The sequence below is a fragment of the Tinamus guttatus genome, unplaced genomic scaffold (genome assembly GCF_059628265.1).
Source record: "Tinamus guttatus ecotype Peru unplaced genomic scaffold, ASM5962826v1 Tinamus_guttatus_pri_ptg000535l, whole genome shotgun sequence".
In the NCBI taxonomy this organism is placed as follows: Eukaryota; Metazoa; Chordata; class Aves; order Tinamiformes; family Tinamidae; genus Tinamus; species Tinamus guttatus.
The window spans coordinates 34,323-51,978 of NW_028289069.1; the positions used below are offsets into that span (position 1 = coordinate 34,323).

General features: G+C 44.0%; 1 protein-coding gene across 1 annotated transcript in view; it reads left to right on the top strand.

Annotated features, from left to right (window-relative positions):
• Positions 1-424: 424 nt before the first annotated feature.
• GRB10 (growth factor receptor bound protein 10) overlaps positions 425-17,656 on the top strand; it is a 145,468-nt gene continuing 128,236 nt past the window's right edge. Inside the window, exon 1 of the mRNA XM_088534088.1 lies at positions 425-441. The gene's annotated coding sequence lies outside the window, so the exon portion shown is untranslated. The remainder of the gene's footprint in view (positions 442-17,656) is intronic.

The window sequence follows — 17,656 nt, forward strand, 5'->3', positions numbered from 1 at the left end:
CGGGCGCAGCGGCAGCGCCGGTGGGGCGGGCGCCCAGTCAGCTGGGCCGGGGCGCGAGCGCGGCGGCGCCGTTAGCAGCGGAGCCGGCGGCGTTGGCGGCGCGGGCAGAAGTTTTCTCCGCGGAGCTGCAGCCCCGCGCGGGGGGCGCGGGCGCTTTTTTTTCTCTTCTTTTCTTTTTTTCTTTAATTATTATTATTTTCAGCGCGGTTTTTACTGCATCTCTTTTTATTTTATTTTATTTTTGAGGCGCGTGGTCCCAGAGTTCTCCCCGCCACACACCCTTTCCTCGCCTGCCCTCCCTTCCTGCCGCGCATCTCGCGGGCGCCCGCAGCGCCGTCGCCCTCGACCGTCCGTCCTCTCCGTCCCCGCCGAGCAGGAGCCGCCGCAACCCTCCCTCTGCCGCCGGCCCAAACTTGGCGGCGAGGCCGGGCCGGGCAGCAGGTAAGGGGCCGGCGGGGATGGGGGCTGCGGGCTCGGGGCAGCGGGCGGCCCGGCGGCCAGGCCGGGGGGAGGAGAGCAAACTTCCTTTTCCTGCGGCCTCGGAACCCCCGGCGGCGCCCGCGCCCTCGGAGGGGGGAAAACCCCATTATTTTTTTGTCGTCCTTTTTTCCTCTCTCTCTCTTTTATTTTTTTTTCTTCTTTTTTTTTGGCCGTGTGTTTCGGTTGCTCGGGGTATCCCCGACGGCGGCCGAGGGAGCCCGGTTTTCCTGGCGCTCCGCGTGGCGGCCGAGCCCCCTCGGCTCCGCTCCGCTCCTCCCCGCGTTTCGGGCGAGCGGGGTGAGGCGGCAGGGGCACCCATCGCCCTCTCCATCCTCGGGGGCTGCCCCTGTCTCCTGCCCCACTGTGCGGCAGGGGCGTTGGATTTTGGGGAGTATGGCGGGGGGGTCCCTTGATTTCAGTACCCTGCGCCCCACAACTGTGGCCGTTTGTGATGGATCCGTTTGCCAGCTGAACTCCTGCCTCCTGCCCGCGTCTGGTGCCCAAGTGCCGGCCCCGCTTTTTTTCTCTCCCCCCCCCCCCCCCCCGCTACCCCCCGCCTTCCTTGGGAGCCTCGCGTAGCCCCGCGTGGGGAAGGGGAGGTGGGAAGTGCTGATTCAGCAGCCCGGGGCAAGCGGTGGTCTGCGCAGAGCGGCTTGCCCTGCTGAAATGGGAACATATGTTGCCAGCATGTGGAAGCAGCTTTTTCATCAGGTTTCATAAAGCAGCCTTAGGAATGTGCTTTGCTTTTCCCTCCCCCTATGCTTCCAAAAAAAATCCCCAAAGAAACCCCTGAATCAGTGTGTTGGGGTGGTGGTAGGGGACACAGCCGGCACTGAAGATGGTGAGAATGGGCTAGGAGGGTTGCTCCCATGGTAAATTTATCCTCTATGAGGTGGCGGCAGTCGTGTTGCCTCATGAGGGTGCTGAGCAGTTACTTGTTTTAACAAAGATTTTGCAGGCTCTGGAGTGCTGAAGCCTGAACACTTTAGTTTGATTTATTCCTGGTTTTGAAGACCCAGTTGTACTTAGAGCACTAGAAAAAGATGCTGAGATGGGAAACAAGGCTAATCCCAGGATTAAAAGGAGTGAGTTAAGAGGACAGGTTTTAAAAGAAAAAAAATAACATATGGAGATTAGAAAACCTGAATGGGGAAAAGCAAATTTGCAGGAAACGTTAAAGGGCAGGTCTGGCTGCAGGTCTGCCAGGGCTTTCTGATCAGGGTGCAGGGGAGTCAGCAGGATGCTGTATGCATGGGACAGAACAGAAGACTTGGCTAGAAGAGGGAGAGCTGTTCAAGAGCCATATTCCTGTGGCTGTACAGTTATATGCTAATACCAAAGCCGTCCTGGTTTAGAGGAGGAAAACCCCAACTAATTCCTTAAAAATCTGCACAACGTAGAGCAGCCGATAAAGCCTCAAGAGTGCTTCTTGGGAACCTGGTTTCTGAAGGTAAATTGCCAGAGCAGCAGACCCTGGCTCTCGCCTCCAGTGATCATTTTGCAATGTTGCTGCTCTGATTTATATTCTTCACTTGGACTTTATTTGTTCTTAAATAAGGTCTTGTTTGTCCTGGCTACATATTAAAGCTCTTGTGGTACTTCCATGATTTTCCTTGCTTTTCTTAATCAAAATATCCCCCTCTTAGTGCGATGTGAGCTGGTTTTCATCCTCACATCCAGGTGGGGCTGTATTTCAGTAGCATGTTTCTATTATTATTGTTATTTCTTTAAATTAGTCCCAAAGCATTGCCTAGATGTAAAATGGACCTCTGCATTTTGGTTCTGTTTGAGGATATACCACATTTATGTGAATAAAACTAACACTTGCAGCCCTGTCTTTCATGTACTTACAAGACTCTGCAGCAAGAATTGTCACAAAGGTTTTTAGAAATCTGCTGGCATCTTCTTGGCTGCACTCTAGATATAAACGGGCTAAAAGTATCTGGATCTCCCTGGCAAAAGGATTCTTCCAGTGCAGGGAGTTCCCAGCTAGCAGAGGAGAGGTGTAGCTGGGTCACGCGCCGGCTCTGCCAGCAGCAGCGGCCACTGTGCTGGGAATTTGCTCGCTGTGGGTAGCAGGCGAGCAGAGGTCCCTCCAAACTGCGAGGCACACACGGCTCCCTTGGGCGCACTTAGCGGGGCTCGGTGCACCGTGATGCCGAGGAGGACTGTGCTGTCGCTCCTCTTGTCCCTTCCACCGTGCTCCCGTACGTGTTGGATGTAGAAGTTTATAGCGACTGTGCTAAACGAGGCCAGATGTGTAGGCAGTTTTATTTTTGGACTCCCTTCTTGAGAAGGGAGGTATGGGGAGAAACATGCCTAGGAACTTTTCAGAGACCTGGTAGTGCAGGGTCTCCTCTCAGGGAGTGGAGTGCCTTCTGATGGTACCCGTCTTTAGTATTTGATCTTTCCTTGGTCTTTTGCAATCACTGTGGTGCAAAAAAATCCTTGACAGTTTCTTCTGCAGTGCTCTGGAAGCCTTCATGAGATTTGCTCAGCCTCATTTCAGGTTGAAACTTTTAGAAGTGGGTCCCAGACCTGGGCAGGCAGTGGCAGTCCTGAATTCCTTGACCTTTTTATCCTAAACCTCTTATGTTTACTGTATTGGTGGGGGTGCGTGAGACACTTCATTTTAAGCCAGTAGCTCTGTGAGAGCCAGAGCTTTTCTTTGCACTTGGCTCCTGATAAATTGCCTTTGAATACGCTGCGAGCTCTGACGGAGCCCTTCCTGTCTCCAGCAGTTTTTCAACTACTGGCTATTGGTGCAGGTCTTGTGCCTTCATAAAAGAAGGAACATAACTATTTGGAGACCTCTGCCTCTGTCAAATTTGCCTGTGACTTGCCAAATGCATTTGCTGCAGTGTGATTGCCTAAGCCTCCTTCTGTAGGAAAGCAAGCTAAAATAAGTATTATTTTTCTTGGAAGTTGGATACGCACTGAGACGTGTGCAAAATTTAACAGTTGTGACTCTTCACCTGAGAAATGGAGGAATGGAAATACTTTTCTCAAAAGGTGAATTTCAGCATTATAGGCAGCATTACAAAAATGAAGTCTCCATTTATAAGCTTTGAACATTTTTTTTAAAACTGGTTTACTGTCCTTGTATTGTCTGCTTGTCAGACTATTTTGCAGCCTCAACTCGGACATGGCAAAGCAGTGTTGTTCCTCTTTATTTTTCTCCCAAACTAGTGATTGTTATGAAACATAATTACTTTCAAGTAAGCAGATGTCACATCCTTGCCTTTCTTTCTTGTAGCTGTTGAGCTGCTGCACTTCTGAACCTGTCCAGTGCCAGGTCTTCACTTTTCTCATGCCATTTGTTGAAGTGGATGAGCTTTTTGGACAACAGTTCTTTCATTACCTCAGTATGGCCCTTCTGTTGCATTTCAGATTGGGGGCGGGAGGACTATCCAAGGAAACCAGTTTCTATGATGAGCGCAGCATTAAAGAAAATTGTTGATCACACAGAAACATACTGCCTGCGTATGTTAATCTCATCAGTGATGAAACAACCAGGGTAGCTTGGCATTGAGATCTGGTTGGGTATACATTATGAGTCCTTTGCTAGAGTGTTTTACACTGAGCACTGTCTTCAGTCTGATGTTTGAGAGAGGGGCATTATGTTTTCTTAGAGGTACGCTCCTCTGAAAGTGTCTTTGGTTGCAGTTTCTAGCAGTTTTGCACTTGTGATATGCATGGAAGACTGAAGGATTCATGAAGTAAATTGCCACCGTTGCCAAATTATTCCAAAACTCTAAGAGATATTCGCATCCATGCTGCTATGCCTGAAAACTCATCTCCCTTTTTGATTTCCTACAGTCTCTCACAGCTGATCAGTTCATGCAGCCACCAGGACTGGAGGCAGTGCAAATTCAACCCTGCATTAGAGAAGTGCCCTTGTGAATGTGTCTCTCTTTCCTGCCCAATGGGAAAGGCCAGTATTTCCATTAGCTTCAGTGAATTGGAAACCACTCTCACTGAAGAGTAAGGTGTTGAGGTCCTGGTGAGTCAGGAACAAAAGTAGGATGAATCACATGAGTTCTTCAAAAAGGCAACATTAAGGCTCTGCTACCCACCAGGAGCATTTTTATTGGAAGCTGTGGATTACAATGGGAGATGCAGATTATGAGTCCTGAGTAGCTACAGCAGAACTGAACTCTGGGCATCCTAGAGGTTGGTTGTTCTGGATGAGTGATGTTCCTGGCTGAGTTAAAGACCCTCTCAGCAGTGTTGGTTTGTGCTGTTTATACCTAACCACTGCCTGAGCTTCTCCAGGAAGCTCAGTCTAAAGATTTAGGAATCCAAGCCTATGCACCCCCAAAAAGAGAAACCCTCACTTATTCTATGTGAAGGACTAAAGAGGGGGAAAAGAAACTTCCTCAGATTTAAAGTAATGATTTTTTTCCCCCCCATTATCTTTTATTTATTTATTTTTTCCCTTACTATTTGGCTAGCTGTTTTCAAATGAGTTAACTAGAAATATAACTGCAACAAACACAAGCAACAAAATTAGTATGGGGATCCTTCTCTCTGTCTCTCTCTCTGTCTCTCTCTCTGTCTCTCTCTCTGTCTCTCTCTCTGTCTCTCTCTCTGTCTCTCTCTCTGTCTCTCTCTCTGTCTCTCTCTCTGTCTCTCTCTCTGTCTCTCTCTCTGTCTCTCTCTCTGTCTCTCTCTCTGTCTCTCTCTCTGTCTCTCTCTCTGTCTCTCTCTCTGTCTCTCTGAAATACTTCTTTTTCCCCTTGGAGCTCTCTGCAGCATTCAAGGCTGTTGGCACTGAGAAAATGCTGGTGCAGTTGATGGCTGTTTGCTAGAGTAGGTTGAGCTCTTTTTAGTGGAAGGATCAGTGGTGAACAATTGCCCTTTTACCACAGGAAGGTGGTGGGACAGACTTGGCTTGTTCTTCCCTGGAGTACAAATGGGAGGAAGGGGGGCTGCAGGCCTTCTTCATGTGGTGCAGTGTTTTTCTGAAAGATGTTTTGGGGCTATATTCTGCCAAATGTGGCAGAAGAGTTTACGTGGGACATCTCGACAGTCAGTCGCGGTATTCTGTTCTTGCTGGCTGATACTCTTGTATGTCAGTGGAAGAAAATGTGATGTCCTGTTTTTGTTGTGCTCTTTTTTTGGGCTTCAGGGAAGGGTGCAAGAGGCTTTCCCATGATCTTACCCCCTGCTGCTAAGCTGTCATCCTTTGACCACCAGCAACAAGTCTGAGCAGACAGGTTGATCTTAATGCCCAACAGTTGCATTATCATTAAAATATGAACTCCTGGACAGTCAAATAGGTCTAATCTGCTCTGACGACGTATTTCTCAGTCTGAGCTTTTTCAGAGGCCAAAGCCAATGAGCATGGGCAATTTCCAAAAAGGCAGTTTTATACAAGCAGTTCATGATGAATGGGGTAATTGTAAACACATGTTTGGTTAAACCACTAGCAAACCAGTCTCTGATTCTTCCCAGCCTCAGTCAATGCCAACTTCTACTAGTTCTCAACAGGACAAAAATAGGAAATAACTTTCCTGGCAGGCAAATTGTAAAGGAAATGCCATGCCATCCTCTTTGAATAAACCTATAGCAGGGAGGGAAGAAACTTTTTTACAGAGCAGCGGTAGGGATTTCTACATTTATTGACAATAAACTCAGAGCAAAGTTCTTAAAAGCTTCCTTTAGTCTCATTGTTACAGAATTTATGTCAACAAATCCGCATGAGAAACCAGAGTGACTGCTGTGAAGCTGAGCTGGTGGCTGCTGAAGGCTGCAGATAAGTAAGGGTGGATAATACTCCATGACACTGGTATCATTCTTCCATTATGTATCCCTGGTGAGAAAATCAAGCTAGAAGAATCTCTAAGTCTTTTCATGGTGGAGATTAGCACTTGGTGAACACATGGAAACTTCTTTCAGTGCCCCAAATCCAAATTCTCTGTTTCTGATGACTTAGTCAAGTGGCAGCAGCCCTACCGTAACTGTTTTCATTGGTTTGTAGCACGCAGTTAATTTTCAGCAGTTCCTGTTTCTTTTGGTTATTAATTTTACTTCTGTGTATTTTTCAGGCGCTAGTTTGGTTGTGAAATCATGGGGAAGAAAATCCTTGAATTACTTACCTACATCTTTTTCATCCTATATATTCTTTTTATGAAACAATTTAACATCTAAACATATTTTTGATTAGAAAGTTGCAACCAGCCTATTCTCTGTGCATAATTCATATTTGTTAGAGTGTTTCAGATCCCCAGATTTTCTGGCATTTGGGTCTTTTTCTAGCAGACAAAACAGTAGAAAAAGACTTCCCAGATCATGAATTTAATAGAGGAGGGCAGGGCAAGATAATTTTGTATTAGAAAGGAACAAACCAGAAGTTTTTGAGAGCCTATATATATATATATATATGTATATATATATATATTTTTCTTTTCTTTTTTTCCTACCCCCAATGTTACCTTTGGCCAAACTCCGAGGCACAGACTTGGATACAAGAACATCGTCTTTTCCAAAATGGGAGCTGGAGAGAGGGGATGGGGAGGACTGGGGCAAGAGATAAGTCTAAAGATTGGTCTTTCTTCCTGTACTCTTAAAACTCTGAGCATCCTTGGAAAGGATTGAATTGTTCTTCTTATGTGAAAACTCAAGGGTGTAATTAAGCTTCTAGAAGCCCATAAAGCTAAAAATTCAGAAGCTTGTGATATTTTAGTCTTTTGCCAAAGGCTTTCTTAAAAGGCCTGCTTTCCCTTCTGGCTCAAAAGTATTAAAGTCCATTTAGGAGAATGTTAAGGGAGAAATATGTATTACAAGGCCATTGACTCTTCCCAAATTAATGTCTTATGGGTGATCATTCTTCATTCTAATAGCTGCTTGTGCTGACATCAACCGAGATGTTCAGGGAATTATGTCAGAATTTGAGCTTTGATATTTTGCAGAATGATGGCTCAGGTGCCAGCAAGCCCTTTCTGTGTGGGTCAGGTTGCTTTATTTTTCCTGCCCAGCTTTAACTGTGATGTTCCAGTTCCTGCGCTTTGTCACAGCAAGGACTGTAGTAAACAATTTGCAAGAAAGAGGTGTCTGCGCAGCACAATTGCAAGGACAAAGCGTTTACCCACTTGCCACTGAATTTCATGCTAGGGACAGATGCACCATCAGGGTGTACACTCGAGCTCCAGAAGTAGGTGTGCTCTCAGCATGACTTCCAGAAAAGGGATTACCACCTGTAACACTGAGTTAAATTTTTCTTTTTTGGGTGATACAAGTATCTCAATCCAGGCATCCTGAAATACAAAAAAATTTGAGGCTGAAAGTTACCTTTTCTCTTTTTCTACTTAAAGGACATCTAGATTGAATTATTGTTTTAAAATGATAGTTCTTAGTGAAAGTCTTTTCTCAATGGAAAAGCAAACAGAATGGCCCGTCGTTATACTCTGAAGCTCATCAGAAAAGAAGAATGTTGCAGATCAGAATGTTACGATCTTCATGAACTGATGTTTTTTAATATTTTTTCCTACTATGTTATTAAACAGCTATGGGTAGTGACATTTAACTTTTCCAAGGTTTCAAAAGAAGTATTGCCTTGTGTTCTAGAAGGCTTCAGGAGGACTGGGAGACAAGGCCATGAAACATAGGAGAACAGGGCAAATGCTATTTGGGTGGCTACCATTTCTAGCGCGCGTGAAGACTTGTTTTGCATTCATTTTTTCAGTTTGGTTTGCATTCAGCATGCATCGTGTTCTGGAGCTGAACACAAAAGGTCAAAAAAAAATTCTCTGTGGAATTTCTCACCAGCAAAGGTGGATTATATTGTTCAGACATGGGAAGTCAGAGTAGTTGGAAATACTTTCAGCTGATGCTGTTCATGAGAGGCTGAGTTCACATGCAACACCTACCTGAGTTGTCATCAGGTAACTTACCTTCTTTGTGTCCATGCCCAAATAGCAGTGTCAATACACTGTTTGCTAGGAAAATGGCATTGTAAGATGCCTCGCTAATCTTAGCCATAGCTAATTTTGGTGCACGTGTAATTTATTGTGGCTTATGCACAAGTGGTTCCATTCTTCTTCCCATTATGGGGAAGAATTTTCTGAGAGATGTCTTGAAAATGAGTGATTATGAGGAAGAATTGAATAAAGGAGTTGTGTGTTTCAACAACTGGACTCCTAGATCTGCTTATGTTCTGAGAATTTCTGGGGCCCTTTATATTCAACACTCTAAATATTCCTTTCCAGGTTTGTTCGGAAGGTCTGTCTCATTTAAAACTTTGGAAGTGCTGAGATGACATTTCTGTAGATTGTGAAGTCGTCTACCAGGTCATTTTGGCAGTTCTCTGTGGACTTTCATAATGTACAGCCAGAAGCGATACAAATCACTTTTTCCTTTTTTAGAGGACAGGCATATAAATTTCCATTATGGAAATCTTCAGATGTGAGAAGTTTGAAGAAGCTTTTCCACTTCAAAAGAGTTGATTTATCATTTCTCAAAAGGGTGTGAGCCATGTTAAGAGCTTGCAGCTACCAAAAGAAGATGTCATTTCTGTCCCCGTGGTTGTATCTGTTACCTAGTGCTAGCTTGTTCATTTATTATACCCAGTCAGGGGTGATGCTCTAAGCAGACAGAAGAATAGCTGTTTGTTCCCGACTTTTTTTTTCCCCCCCCAGATTAGCGAATGGGATCATGCAGTGGGACAGCAGGAAAGCCTTTCAGGACAAGGAAAGGAAAAAAATAGGGAAGCGAAGAATGAGTTACCACCTTTCCTTCCAGTGATAATCTATTGCTGGGCCAACTTGGCTGGAGAAGCCTGCTTATTTTTGTGAAGGTCCAACACAAGTGTTTTTCTGCAAATTCTGAACAAATGTTATGGAGCTATGGAAGCCAGCCTCTATAAAACAGCTAGATCTGGTTTTCCATAGCATCTCTTGAGGCTGGCCACATACACAAGAGTTACCTGTTGGAGGCAATCTTCTACACTGTATATATGTGTTTGGAGAAAAGAAATTGGATGAGCCTTAGGGATCTTAATACCTCCCTGAAATGTGAATCTGAATGACAGTGTCTTTATTCACATCTTTTTTAGAAAATTGACATGTGTTGTTGAGTTTTTTTCTTAAGATGAATAGAAAATGTGTCAGTGTTGGAGTGTTTTTTTTTTTCACTGAGCAACTCAGCCGTAACAAAAGTTACTATTGCTTTTGTACAATTAAAAAAAGAAAGAACACTCCCCCAGTTTGACAATTATGTAAGTAACGTGTAGCTGTATCTCGCTAAATGATCAGCATAAGCCAGAACAATCAGGGAAGTAACTGTGGTAATAAATCCATCATTATTCGTTTTACAATATTAAGTGTAATAGCGTAGGCATGAGTATGAACATGAGGAATGCTGGAGAGCTGATTGACTTGCCCTGAAACAGTGTGGTAAAACTCTCTTGTCTCAGGGCAGTCACCAATAATACTTTTTTCCTTCCCCTGGGATGTTTCCCTAGTTTAGACTCTTGATGTTGTGGGTTTTCCTGTCAAATAGTCCAGCTACACAGAGATGATGAAGAGGGGTTTTCACAGTGAAAGTCCAATAAAGGCATTAGAGTAGCCTGCTCTCCTGCCTATTAATTTGTCTCAATAGCTGTTGGACAGATCTTGCCCCAGAAGCTCTTAGGAATCTTCAGGGGCTTTCTGTGGTAGTTCTCAAGGTTCTTTCTCCTTGCTAAAGCTAATGCACTTTAGGCTTGGAAAAAAATCCCTGCAAGCCAAACATTGAAAATGAGATGGTTCTTGTATAATTTCTTGCTTGTAGTAAAAGTGAGCAAGGGATCTGGTTTTTTGTTCCTTTACAAACATGGAATCATTTTGGTGTGAGGTAACAGATAGTGCCTTTCCTTCATTTTGCCTCACTGAGCTTACGAAGACTTGGAATTTATGTTCTTGGGTTTTTGACTGTACAGCAGTGAAGGACACTTCTCTTCAGAAGCACTTCTGTTTGGTCTTTTCCATAATTTAGTGCCAAAAACATTGAGCTACTTGACTATCTCAGTCTTTCTGGAGTTGTGCTATGCATAACATACTGGGCGCTGTGAGGAAGAGTTCTGTTTTGGACTTGATTACAGGGGTCTGCCTCAGTCTAAAGTGAGGTTCTGTCTTTTGCAAAATCTTTCTGCAAGAAGGCTACAAAACAGGTATCAAATATTCTCGCTATCCCCTGTATTTTGCTTTGAATGTTCTGTATCAGCTGCCGAGTGAAATGCAGATTCTATAACAATTTTTACCTGTAATTCTTCAATCCTTTGCATAGCTGTATCTTCAAGATATTAGGATGAGATGACAAAGAGACTGCCGAAGTAGTAATTCTATGGGTATGCTAATTTTGCTGCCTACAAATGGCAGGTTTCTTTGCTGCTTTCCAGCCATGTGAAGTTGGCTAGATCTGCTAGTCAAGCAGATTCATCTGCACTGACTTTGGCAGCTATTCAGAAAGGACTTGCCCAGCCAGAGAGAAGTACCCATGGGACATCCTCCTCACCCCCCAGGAAGCGTGTGCGGACTAAAGCCTCTACTTTTATGTTACTGTGGCTTGTCTAGAGTCAGCATCTGAGTATGGGTCTCTGTCCAAGCTGCTTGGTCAGAGTGCCTTTTTGCCTAAACCTATGTATGTGCCATAAATCTTGGCACTGTGTGAACAAGCGTGTTTTTATCAAATAGCTGATTTTAGTTTGCATCTTTTCACAAGCTGTGTGAATATCCTCTAATCCCAAATCGCGAACAAAACCAATGCATGCTTTACATAAGGAGTTTGCTAATTCTCCCAAATCCTGGCTTGCTGTACAGAGTTTCTGTTGCTCCTGTTCTTGGGCCAGGGCAGTCTCTGCTGCTCATCTCACAGCAATATACCCTTTCTGCTTCCAGCATTCCTGGGGTAACGCTGCCTCCCCTCTCTGCTGCCCAAGCGCTCCATTTCTCTCACAGGCTTTTGGGGAATATGTATCTCCATGTGGTAAGAACTGTCCGAAGTGCATCATATTTTTGTGCTGTATGGGCCTGTATGTTAAAGCAGGTTATATGGTAGTAGATATACTTACATTAGGCAATTTATGAAATGTCTGCCCCATGGAGACTTGTTCATGAAAGCTCTTTAATGAGCACTGAAGTAGTTCAGTGGTGCACTGGAGTACGGCATAGATTTTATAACTAATCTGTAGATAAAGTTGATTACTTGATGTAGCCAAAAAAAAAAAAAGTGGGAAGACAAAGGAAGAGGTGAAAGGAAAGCATACATAGAGCTTTCTAGTCAGAGTAATAAATTTTCTTCTGTGAATTAGGATTAGTGCATTATCAGTATGATTTCATTGAAGTTTATTGGATTAGTAAGTAGAATATGTACTCTGACTATATTTCATTATGCAGTCCTTTTATGGAGCCTGAGAGGTGCATATCCTTTCTGCAGTCCTTTAAAAACATGTAGGGTTTCTATGCAGCATCCGATACTCTCACTGGCTACTTCACTGAGACTTAGTGCTGAAGCCCTTTGGGAGTATGGCAAGCACACCCACAGCTCATTGGTGTCAGAATATGGAAATTGGAGCTATCGTGTTTTAAGCTCTTGCAGGGCACCCTCAGGCCCTGTGATCCCTTGGCAGCTGTGCAGCGCTGAAACTGAGTGTGTAGTTGAGGGGTTTGAAGGAATGAACTTCAGTCTTTCCCTTCCTACCGTCTTCCTGGATCCTTTTGAAAGTCCTGCTGTAACTATGCAACCTGATACCACAGATCCTTGGAAACCAGAGCTTAAAGGAGAGCTGCATTAAAAGTGACTTTCACCTGAGATGCTGCCTCAGAAACCTGTTAGGTTACTTGGTTAATGTTAAAATCCTAACTAGCTAAAATCTAACAACTTCCCATTGCTTTTCAAAGAGTCTATTTACATCCGTGTTGCTTTAATGCAGCCTAGATAGACCAATACAGTTATAATTTATAATACATCATCATCTTTGAGAGCACTGAAAAATCCCCTTGCACCTTTACATCCAAAGGATGGAGGAGAAAAACTGAACAGAGCCTAGAGATGAAATACCATAAAAAATGTAAACTTACCCTGATTTGAACACGAATGAACAGCATTTTTTTAAAATTTCCTGTTTGTTTTTGTGACAATTACTGTAAGAGAAAGATTAGAAACCATTTTAATCTGCTTTTGTGGATTTGAATGACTTTTTGTAAGTGACCTCTGCCTGTTCATGTGTGTGTTCACAGTAACAAAAGGGAGAGTAACCTACTTGAAAGGTGAGAATTTGCACGGTGCAGCGAGAGCATGGAAAAGAAAGCATGGACATGGGCAAGGACTTGATTTTTCCCCTGTGCAACCACTTCCCAGCTGTGCCAGAGGGAAAGGAATCTATGGTTTACACAGTTACATGGATATTTCTGGTGTGATAGAGGGATAAGTAGATTGGGTTCTCTTTCTGTCTCCTTCAGGTGAAGTTGATGTGGTAGAAGGGAGAGTAGGGGCTTGCTCTTAGCTCCCAGGATGGACCCTCACTCTGAAAATGCCTAGCACGGATTGCCTTTTCAGGGTGATGGCAACAAGTTCTGAGACACACTACTGGGGTTCTGTATGGGGAAATCTTACAGTTGTGGGGGAAATATTTTTGCCTGTGAGATTCCTATATAGTGTTCCACAGTTTGTGGAAATTAACTTCTTTGCAATGATTATTGCTTCTTCAAACGTGTAAGAAGTGTTAGGGAGAAGAAAAAGGCCGGAAAGAACCAAGTATTAATGCCACAATATGGGGTAAACATCCCACTTGCGATACAGGTAGCTAATTCACATCTAAAACTTGGACTAACTTCAGTCCTGGTTTAAACCACAAGTGTTACTTTTGAGTAGATGTTTATTTGCCATGTCCTGTGGTCTCGTGGCAATTTGGACAGCCAAGAATTCCTGGGTTTACCACACAGTGAGGTGGCTAAGCAAAAATGCTGCTGGTTTGAATGCAAACAGTGGAAAGTCTAAACTCTATGAAATGGCAATGCCCGCTTGACTTATCTTGACGTAAAATGTCTATTTCTTTTACCGCCAGCACTCTCATGCTAGGAGTGATGGGTGATCGACCTTTGCAGACTAAGAGCCCAGTTCTCTAAGACAGCAATATCTACTGCTGTAAAGGTGGAAAGCAGGGAGAGGAAAGCCCTTCCTGAGGATAAGGGAAGGGCAGTGGTGCTAATGTGGTAAATCCCCACTGGGATTCTCTTGTGGTTCAAGAAGCAAGCTCAAACTTCTGATCCTCCTTGCTGTTGTTGTCAAAGTTGTGTGTAATTTCTGTTTCGTAAAGCAGCAAGAGGCCAGTTCTAGTCATGAAATACCCTGGCAGATATCTCTCCCTGAATTAGCATCTTGCTCTAGCATATTCAACAAAAGATGGCAATTTTATTTTTATTTTTTTAATTATATATTTTTTGACACAGTGTTCTGTAAAGCAAATGCAGTCTCAAGGCTTCCCTTAAAACCCAGGGCCTTGCTTAAATAGCTTCCAGTGCATGGTTAAGCCTAGACTAAGCCTAATCTTTTGCTAGGAGGAGTGCATTTGGAAGACTTACAAAACACATGTCCTGGGCTGCTTTAGTTGATGCAGATAGTGAAGGCCAAATTGAGGGAGGCCAAGGGGAAGAGGAGTTTGGGAAGAGAGAATTGGCTGAATATGCTGATAGTGTCTACAGTTATTCTGAATCACGCAAGAGCTCATTCAGTCCTATGTTCCCACACCTTCTATATATGTGAGAACAAATATAAAATGGAGGGGGGGATACAGTTTGAAACAATAAATAAGTTAAGAGAGTAGCTAAGGGTGAGATTTCTAACCTCTAGTGACACCTCATACACAGTGCGTATTATTGCCAAGCTACAGAATGATTAAGAAGTGGTGCACTAACTTTGTCATTTAACTGGGCTGAAATAGCCAAGATGAGGTTTTCTCGCAGACTTTTCTAGAAGATATTTGTGTCCTTCAAAAAACCTCTGACAGCCAATGAACCTTGGGATTTGGAGCTACGGCTCATAGACTGCGGCTGAGTGTAGAACTGTGTTCGAGCCATGAGTTGGAGCAATGCTCCTGCAGTCCATTCTCTGGAGTGGGACCTGAGCAAAGTGCCCGGCGCTGCTCACTGTATGGCCTGGGCATGGCCTTGTCGTGCTTGGATTTGTGTGCAGCATCAGGACATAGCTGGGGTCTTGTATCAAGAGGTAAGTACGTTGGTTAAAGTAGATACTTTTACGTATAAGGTTTGCAAAATGGTGAGCTTTTTCAAGGAACTTTGTTGCTGTAAGTTAGCGATGGCATGTGCCTGAAACGTGTTTCTTGGTTCCGATGCTTTAGTTAGCCTTCTCATACCAGGCAATGCCCTTATAAGAAAGAGAGGAGGCCTAACACATCAGTTCCAAGCCCAGATCTGCATCTGGAGAAGAGACTTTCAAGAGGTTGACTAGTCAATGAAATACTGTGGCAGAGCTGTGATTTCTGACAGCAGTGTAGTGATGGGGATGGGGAAACGCTGCACCCTCCCAGACGGTCTGTCTGTTGACTCACTATGTGTGTTTTTTTTTTTTTTTTTTTTTTTTTAGCAATTTTGATTTGATATTTTTCTTTCCTCTTTCCCCAGTGCCCTCACACCACACCCTGCCTGCCCTCCACCCAGTAATGTTTTCCCAAGTTGTCTTTGTTGCTTTCTTAACCTTCTTGTGTCTTGTCCTGAAGTTCAGGGGTGTGGAGAACTGGCTTTTCCCTCTCTCCTTGCAGCAGGCTTTTATACCATCATAACTCTCTCACTCTTTCTCTTCTTTCAGTTGTGTGTTTTTTTGTTTGTTTGTTTGTTTGTTTTTTTCAGATGTCATGTTTTTCTAATCCTGTGATGTTCCTATTGCTTTCCCTTGGACTCTTTCCAGGAGATCTTTTCAGAAACTTGCTGAAAACTGGATACAGTATCAAGCTGGAAGCTTTATGAGCTATGAGTGTTTTTTTTTTTTTTTTTTTTTTTTTTTTTTTTTTTTAAAGTTACTTCAGGATTCTTGCATGTTGCTCTAAACACATTCTTGTATAGCATTTGTCTTTTTCTCAACAGAGAAATTGCAAGTTTGTCAAACTTGCTTTGAATTCAGCTTTCCAGCAGTCTGCCAGATTTTTCCAAATTAGTTGCTTCCCCAAGTTTGTCAGGTGACGCTTTCTACTTAATCATCTAGATTATTAATAAAAGAATAGTATGAGACCAGGGCAAGTTTTAAGCGTGTGAAGTGGTTTGGTGACCCTTTCCATTTTTTTTTTCGACTATGAGTAAATGCTAAATGGGAAGATGGCTGTTTTTATTGTTTGCTGTAAGGCGAAGTTTTCTTAACTTGTCCTTTAAGATATGTTTTGAATCCTTTGATATGGTTTTGCTGCTGTCAAGATTCTGCTTCTCTGTCCTCAAATATGTTATCACTGTTAAGAAATTTTTCCTTAAGTTCCTATGGAATTTTTGGTGTTTCAGTTTCCGGCCATTTCCTCTAGTCCTTTCAGTGGCCACCACTGAAAAGAGACCATCACCGTCCTCTGCACTCCCTCCCTTGAGGTACTTATAGACACTGATTAGATCCCCTCTCAGCCTTCTCTTCTCCAGGCTGAACAGGCCCAGCTCCCTCAGCCTCTCCTCATAGGGCAGATGTTCCAGGCCCCTGATCATCCTTGTAGCCCTGCGCTGGACTCTCTCCAGAAGCTCCACATCCCTCTTGTACTGTGGAGCCCAGAACTGGACACAGTACTCCAGATCCGGCCTCACCAGGGCTGAGTAGAGGGGCAGGATCACCTCCCTCGACCTGCTGGAGACGCTCTTCTTAACGCACCCCAGGATCCCATTGGCCTTCTTGGCCACAAGGGCACACTGCTGCCTCATGGTCAACTTATCATCCACCATGACACCCAGGTCTTTCTCCGCAGAGCTGCTCTCCAGAAGGTCGGTCCCCAGCCTGTACTGGTGTCTGGGGTTATTCCTCCCCAGGTGCAGGACCTTGCACTTGGCCTTGTTGAATTGCATGAGGTTTTTTATCGCCCAGTTGTCCAGTCTGTCCAGGTCCCTCTGGATGGCAGCGCAGCCCTCTGGGGTATCGGCTATCCTCCCACAGCTTTCTTGAGAATGTGGCGAGTGGACTGACCTTTTCCTTGATTGTTATTTTACAGATGTGGATTTATAGAATGAGGCCTTTTGAGGTCTCCTGATTCATCTTCACTTATTTGGTTATTTCAATCTTTATGTCTTCAGACTATTGCCCTTTTTCGGTGCCGCATTGTAGTGCACATGGATGGACTTGATCTGTATACCTAGTGAAGGTGAAGGAGTAACTGTTGCTTGGTTTTGATCATATATGGATGAGAGTGAAATTTAAACATCTCTGATCTGAGGATTAACTGGATCCTGTTAAAAGCCAGAGATGAGAGAGCAAACACACAGTGGCATCCAGGAAGCTCTTTCCAAATACAAAATCAAGGTAGTTCAGCAGGCATCACCCCCCTGAAATAGTTAGTGGGAAAACAGCAAACGCCAAAAGGTTGAATCCTTCTCCTGCTTTCACTAAATTTGATTCTGATAACATCTGAGCTGGTATCTGTGGTCAGTATAAGGTTTTATATGTGGTGGTTCTGCTGCTGTCTGAGAACACAAATTCATTTAAAATAGAAAGTAATTAAATCTACTGATGAACCCCAGATGGCATGATGATCATAATAATAAACCAGAGGTTTTGTGCTGTATGCTGGTATGCAGGTACCAGATCTAGCAATATGTTGGTTGTTTATAGAGTGGAAAGTGGTGGAAATGGTGACATTGCTCACAACATGAGAGCTCTTCTGGAAGGAAGGTACAGTTGCAAGAACGCATGGCCTAGTGGAGAGATGTTACCGGCTTTCTGTTGGCTGGTAGTCTTCCCCTGCAGGTTAGGGGTTTGTCCTGAAGGCTCTTGCACAGAGTTGGCTTCCTTTCTCCAAAGGGTGTAGTAGAAGGACAAAGGCGATTCCTTGTGGAGATTTGCTCTTCCTTGTCCAACAAAAGTGCACATAACGGTAAAAGCACTAAGTAAAAGGCAGTATACTTGGAGAGACTTTGTTGGAGCGGCCTCTGGCTATTGCTGATCCTGCTCTGCTTTCCACGCCCCGGGTCACCTCACTGCAGAAATGCTATTGTTCCTT